We start from the raw sequence: 6248 nt of genomic DNA, 5'->3' as shown, positions 1-6248 counted from the left end.
GCCCCTGCCGGCAGCTCTGGCGAACGGCAGAGACTGACTTTCCCTCCTCAACCACATCCCCACCTGTTCCAGGTGGGTTGTGGAAATAATAATAATAATAATATTTATATATCACATATATGGTGTTGTCGCGTGTGCACTTATACTTATGAGCAGATGTCTCTACGTAACTTGGGCTCCCAGCCGGACTCACCCAAAAGGGAACAGGTACTTAATAGCGACGCCGTCCCCAACTGGGGGCACAGGTACAGATTCTCATGCATTTATTTGAGGGCACTAGGCCTAGGGTGACTGAGACCCCAATCTCCCTCCCAGTGCTTTTCTCGGCCGACCCCCATGGCTGGTAAATATTGCTCCGAGAACTGCTCGGCCGCCCCGGGTTACTTTCTTTAAAGGCTGCGGGTACGGCCCGCACCGTCCGCGAAGCCCACTGGGGAAGCATCAGCCCCGGCGCGCAGCTGTTTGCAGCGCGAGCGGGCGCGGCCGGGAGCGCGCAATGGCCGGGTTTGGGGGAATTGCTGTGGTCCGACCAGTTGTCAGGAGCCTTAACACCAAGGCTTTTTGGCGAATGAAAGTTCGAGCGATGGAGGAAGGCTCTGTCTGCCATTCTCCGTGAGATCACTTAACAATAGCGCCTTGGAAGAAGTTGCGATTTGCTTCCTCCACGAAACCGCTGGATTCTCATTGGAATTGTTTGCGTTTTATATCTTAAGTTTATTTATTTCTGAGAACAGTCTGCACACTTTCTAAATTTTAAAGCAAATCGTCGTGGTTAACACCATTCTCTGTGCTACGGTTTATTTGCGTACTTAACCTGCTTTATTAACGTGTTGTGTGTGCGTTCGCTCATAGCTGCATTCGCATCTTCCAAGTGTATTTTAGCCGCACCGGCCTCTATCCGATTCACCTGGGTGCGTAGAGCGTCCATCACTTCTGGAATCTACCTTTTGATACAGTAATCAGAATTAGAAAGGCTCGCTGTTCACTTAGCCTCATGCTTTAAAACTTTTCCATTTAAGAAAATCGATGTACAAATCCTTTCTTGTAACTCGCTCCTGCGCTACGTCTATTTTTATTTATTTTTCTGATTTGGCAGGACTCAGCAATGCTGTCCTGGGTTTTTATTTATTTTTTTTCCCCTCGCTAGAGCAGATGCGGGGGTGGGGGAGGCAAGGGCTGGGCTCCTGCCGGAGTCGCCCCCCTCCGGGACCTCCTCCCAGCGCGCCTCGGGGGGAAGGGGGAAGGGGGGCAGGAATCGCGAGAGAAGGAAGCTTCGCGGGCCGGTCGGTCCAAGGCTCCACCTGCCGCCACACAGCGAAGGCTCTTTCTCTCCGACTCGCTCGCTCACATTCACACACAAACAGCACAGCTCTCCTTTGGGTCGGAGAAGACGCCAGCCCAAGTAGGCGGGGTCGCAGGAGGAGAGTCCGCCGTGCGTAATCCAGGCCGGGACTTGGCTCCGCCCGGGAGCGGCGCCTCTCGGTGACAGAGGAGTAGTGAGCGGCCGCGGGTGAGGCTGCAGCCAACTCCGCTCCGCTCGCACTCGGCTGCCCGGGCGCTCGGGACGCAGCAGCGGCGCTTCTCCCCGGGGCTGACCGCCCGCGATGTGCGCTTAGGAGCGGCGGCCGCGGCCAGCGTCGCCACACCCGCAGCACAGCGCTCCCGGTCGCAGAGCGGGGCTAGAAGGGTGCACCCCTGCCCCAGCCCCCACCCCGCCCCCCACCCTGAAATGACTTGTTAATCGGCGCAGACCCTACGGAAGGGACTCACTGGAGTGGAATCCAAGTGGAATTTGGATTTGGAGAAGAGTTTCTTGAACATTTACTCCTTCCTTGTTGGTTTTTTTCTTTCTTTTTTCTGCTCCCCTTCTCCGCCTTTCATTGGAGATGAACACAGAGCTTTTGCATCCCAGAAAGTAGTCGCCGCGACTGTTATCCCCAAAGAGACAAGCACACATGTAGGAATGACAAAGGCTTGTGAAGGAGAGAGCGCAGCTCGCGGCCCGGAGAGATCCCCTCGATAATGGATTACTAAATGGGATACACGCTGTATCTGCCCGCTCCGAGCCCCGGCCGCCTCCCCGTCGATGCACCGAAAAGGTACGGCTGGGGCGCCCCGGCGCGCTCCACCTCCGGGCGGCTCGGCTCCGGCTCGCGGGTCTTGGGGCCGCGGCCGGCACGCGCCGGCTGCTTGGTGGTGCCTGTGTTTTATTTTGTCTCGTGTCTCTGTCTCCTGAGCGTTGCCCAGCCCCGGGGAAGCGGCCGTGAGCCCTGCCCCGCTCCTCTCCGCCCTGAGCCCCAGAGACCCTCCGGGCTCTGTGCTGCGGGCTTCCCCACCCGCGCCGCGCACACGCCCGGCGCCGCCCGCGACCGCGACCGCGAGGATAGGCTGTCTGGCCCCGGGATGTGTGTGCGGCACCCGGGGCTCGTCCTCACTTTGGGGCCAGCAGGGAGCAGAGATGCCCCGTGAGGGTGGGATTCCCGGAAGCGCCCGGAAAGGGGTGCTGCCCTCGGGGGCTGAAAGGGGCTGGGTAGGAGAGCGCTGTTGTAGCCCAGCACCAGGTTTAGGTTTTGGGGGTGGGAGAATGGGTTCCGCAGAGACGGTGGGAAAGCGAGGAGAATCTTTTGTTTTCCGCGCGGGGTCTGGGCTGGGCTCTGTAGAGTGTGGGAAACTTGTAATGGCCCTGGCACCCGCGCGCCCTGCCACTTGGTGATATCCCGGCTCCCGAGGCCGCTGGCACCAGAGGTTCCGGGCTTTGTTTGCTCGAATTAGTGCCCAGGAGCGGTCCTCCTCCGGGCGTGGTGCGGCGCCCCCGCTCTGGGCCCTGTCCCTGAATGCAGCTCCCTCCTGGGCAGCGAGGACAGCGTTGGTCGCGGCTGCGCCGTCCCCCTCTAGACGGAGCCTGCCACTCCAGGACTGGTGCCCGCCGCCCCCTCCTCCAGAATCTGTGGGAAGGAGGTTCCCGGGAGATGGAAGGGTGGAAAGACCTGGCAAGCGATGGCCCAGTGCTTGCTACCCAAACAAGGGCTCTGCCCCAGCCCCAGGTTCTGGGTGTGCGAACTACCAGCCGCGTCCTGGAGCTCTGCCTCCGCGGCTGCGAGGCGCTCGGGAGCAGCCGGACAATGCTCACCCCACCCCGCATGACCGTGCTGGGGTGGGAAGCGCCTCTTCTCCAGGGTCCCCGCTTTTATTCTCAGCTCCACTGTGGCACACGGTGCAAAGCAGGATCCTGACGTTCGCTCCCTCTTCCCACGACAGGAGCGGTACAGGGGGGCCAGGGAGCCTGGGGTGTCGGGAAAGGAAACAGGACCCTACTGTCTTTCCCGCTCCCTCTCCGCCCCTCCGCCCAGCGACTCCTCCTTCTCTTCCAGCAGCGGTCACTCTACCAGGCGCTTCTGGAAAGTTTCTCTGAGAGCCACGGGCGGCGGGCATGACTGGACTGGGGCTCGGCATGTGCAGCCTGCGAGAAACCGAACCCCGAGGGAAGCGGGTGGACGACCCAGGGTGCATCTAGGGGCTAGATGCGGGTCCTTCGGACGCGCCCCCCCCCCCCCAGCGGTCCTCTAGGTTGGGGTCTCAGCGCCGCACTTGCTGGACCAGTCTCTCAAGCAGTGGAGGAAGGTGAAGTTCAGGGTCAGGACTCGGGATGCTGGAGCAGCCTCTTGGCCACCGGCGGCGCGCGGGTGCGCGTGGGCATTCGCCGGGACCGGCAGCCTTGCGGGTACCAGTTCCAAGTGCAGCATCTCCAGTCTCCTGCCGCCCCCCCCCCCCTCAGTTTTCCATTCAGCGGGCGTCTGGGAAGGAACAGAGCAGGTAGCCTGGTGCGCGTGGAGCGAGGCTGGACCCTGTCTTCACCGCCAGAGCGAGCCCTTGCGGGCGGCCCCGGCCTGTTCTGCAGCGGGCAGCCCCTCCAGGCCTCGGCGGCTGTCCTTGGGGGGAAGGGGGCTGCTTTGGGGATGCCGCGGCCACACGCGCCACGGTGGGAACGCTCTCTGCTTATGCTGGATGGAAATCAAGTTGCTACTGAATGTCATCCGTGAAAGGTTTAAAAACACGGGCGCGCACCGCACACACTTTCTCACACTTGTTCACACAACTTTTTTTTTTGCCTCAACTCGGAAAAGATGTTTAACCCAGTTGCAGTGTCCTGCCAGCAGGTCTCAGGAAAGCTATTTAATGCCCCCCAGCGCTGGTTTTTAAAGTCTTTTCCGAGTAGCAAGGTTGAGTCGAGTGCTTTTGCCTTGCCTTTCTCTAATCCTGTTCATTGTCGGTTTTCCTTCCAATTTACATCTTATCTTGAGCGTTAAGTCCAAGGTTTGCCACTGATGGTAGGGGGGAGACTGTGGTTCTGGATACATGAATCCTTTATTTAGTTTTTGTTTTTGTTTTTCCCCAAAGTAAACATGCCTGTGCTCAATTCTGAATGAAAATATCTTTCCTTTTTTTTTTTTTTTTTTTTTTTTTTTACATCTTGTCCAGTTGGCTACCAGAGGTCAAGATTACAAACATTTTGTATGGTTTTTTAATACCCTGTTTAGTCTGCATGGAGCAGTTTTATGATTTACGGTAAGCTTTGATTAAACTACTGCAGGCACCAAACTTAATTATTAACCTAACCTTAAATACAGTGGCAGAACCATGTCTCCACCTATTAACCTAAACTATCTGTTAAAAAATAATTGCAGTAACTATTTGAATTTGGTTCACCCATCCTTGTTTATATGGTAGCTTTTATTTGGATCTTGAGTAATCTCCACTCTCTATTAGTATTCTGGTTTTAGGATATTCTTGAATGAGGCTCCTTGCAAACCAACTTGAAAGCAAAATAGAATGAATATCAGATATAAAACCTCAATTTTGTGTTAATGTCTTTTTTCAACTTGATATAAAGAAGCGTTCTGGTGCATCTTTCTTACCATGTTTGTGTTCATCTTTCTTACTAGTGATGTTTGTGTTCAGATTTCTTATTCCCAACAATCCTCCCAAAGTGTTATGTTTTGCCATTACTGCTCATTAGAGATGGGCCAGATTCTCAATAATGCATGTAATCCACACGTGTAAGTGTCCAGCAGATACCCACAGTACTTATCTCAGGAGCCATCTTAGAATATCCTTATTGGATAGAATGTGTTTAAATGGGTTAAAAGCTCGTAAGAATCAGCGTAAAACTCAACTCCATAACTCAACTCCATGTCAAATGAATAAATGAATGAATGAAATAGTCACACGTGGTTCATATTTCTCCACTTAGGGTGGACTCGTTCTTTCCCTACAGTGAAAAAGAAATCTATGCCTTCAAGTATGTGGTTATTATAAAGTGGCAATGAGTGCAACTATTTACACACAGAGGCACACACATAAATACACACCCCTCAAGTTCTTTCAAACTCTAGTGAATGCTTTTCCCATCATTAAAAAATATGTAACATTTGCATTCTGAGTAGGCGGGTAACATTGCCAAGTGTGTGGAATCAGAAGAATGGCAAGAATTAGGAAGACTTGTCTTCACTGAATAAAAATAAAACACCTAAATTAAGAACTTTTATTAAATTCAAAGTAAATACTCATGCTTTAAAAGCAAATAGGTAATTGCACTCCCATATGAAATGGAAGGAAAGATACTGTTTTGAACAAGGAGGTAAGTCAGATACTTGACTGTGTGCACATAGTGGGTTCAGCTCTTTTCTAAGCAGGACAAAAGAGTGATGACTGGCGAAAAAGGCTTTTTTTAGAACTAGGTGGCCAAGAGCTAATATATTCTCCCAGCTTTTTTTGTTTGCAGAAAGGAATCACAGAACAAGCCAGACTAATTGCAAATACTTTAATTAGCACTGTAAAGCCTGCAGGTATCTCTGTGCTCCCCACCCCCCATCTTTAGGTTTAGACAATTGTCCAACCCCCAGAGTGGGTATTCCCTGGGTGTTCACACTTCCAGGGGAAGGGGAAGCCTGGAAGCATCCTTCTGTGCCCTCCCATATCAATGTCTCTGTCTCTCTGTCTGTCTCTCTGCCTTGGAGCCAAGTTGTCTCTGATATTTCTATTCCAGAGTGAAGGCTTTTCTCATCTGCCTTAAATGTGCTGCAAGAGCAACTGAGCTATTCTCTGCTGGCAACCACATGGTTGCCTCTTGGGGATATGGTAAGGTAGGGGAGGGAGGGAGGCATTTAATCCCTTTGAAATGGGCAAATAAGATATCATACCACACAAACCTCTAGGGGAGAAGGGAGTTCAGGATACTTCTCAGCATA

General features: G+C 53.4%; 1 protein-coding gene across 1 annotated transcript in view; it reads left to right on the top strand.

Annotated features, from left to right (window-relative positions):
* The first annotated feature begins 1338 nt into the window (after nucleotides 1-1338).
* SEMA6A (semaphorin 6A) overlaps nucleotides 1339-6248 on the top strand; it is a 120850-nt gene continuing 115940 nt past the window's right edge. Inside the window, exon 1 of the mRNA XM_016224908.2 lies at nucleotides 1339-2099. The gene's annotated coding sequence lies outside the window, so the exon portion shown is untranslated. The remainder of the gene's footprint in view (nucleotides 2100-6248) is intronic.

Source organism: Miniopterus natalensis, chromosome 3 (assembly GCF_054644295.1).
Source record: "Miniopterus natalensis isolate mMinNat1 chromosome 3, mMinNat1.hap1, whole genome shotgun sequence".
In the NCBI taxonomy this organism is placed as follows: Eukaryota; Metazoa; Chordata; class Mammalia; order Chiroptera; family Miniopteridae; genus Miniopterus; species Miniopterus natalensis.
This window is presented reverse-complemented; position numbering and strand designations above follow the sequence as displayed.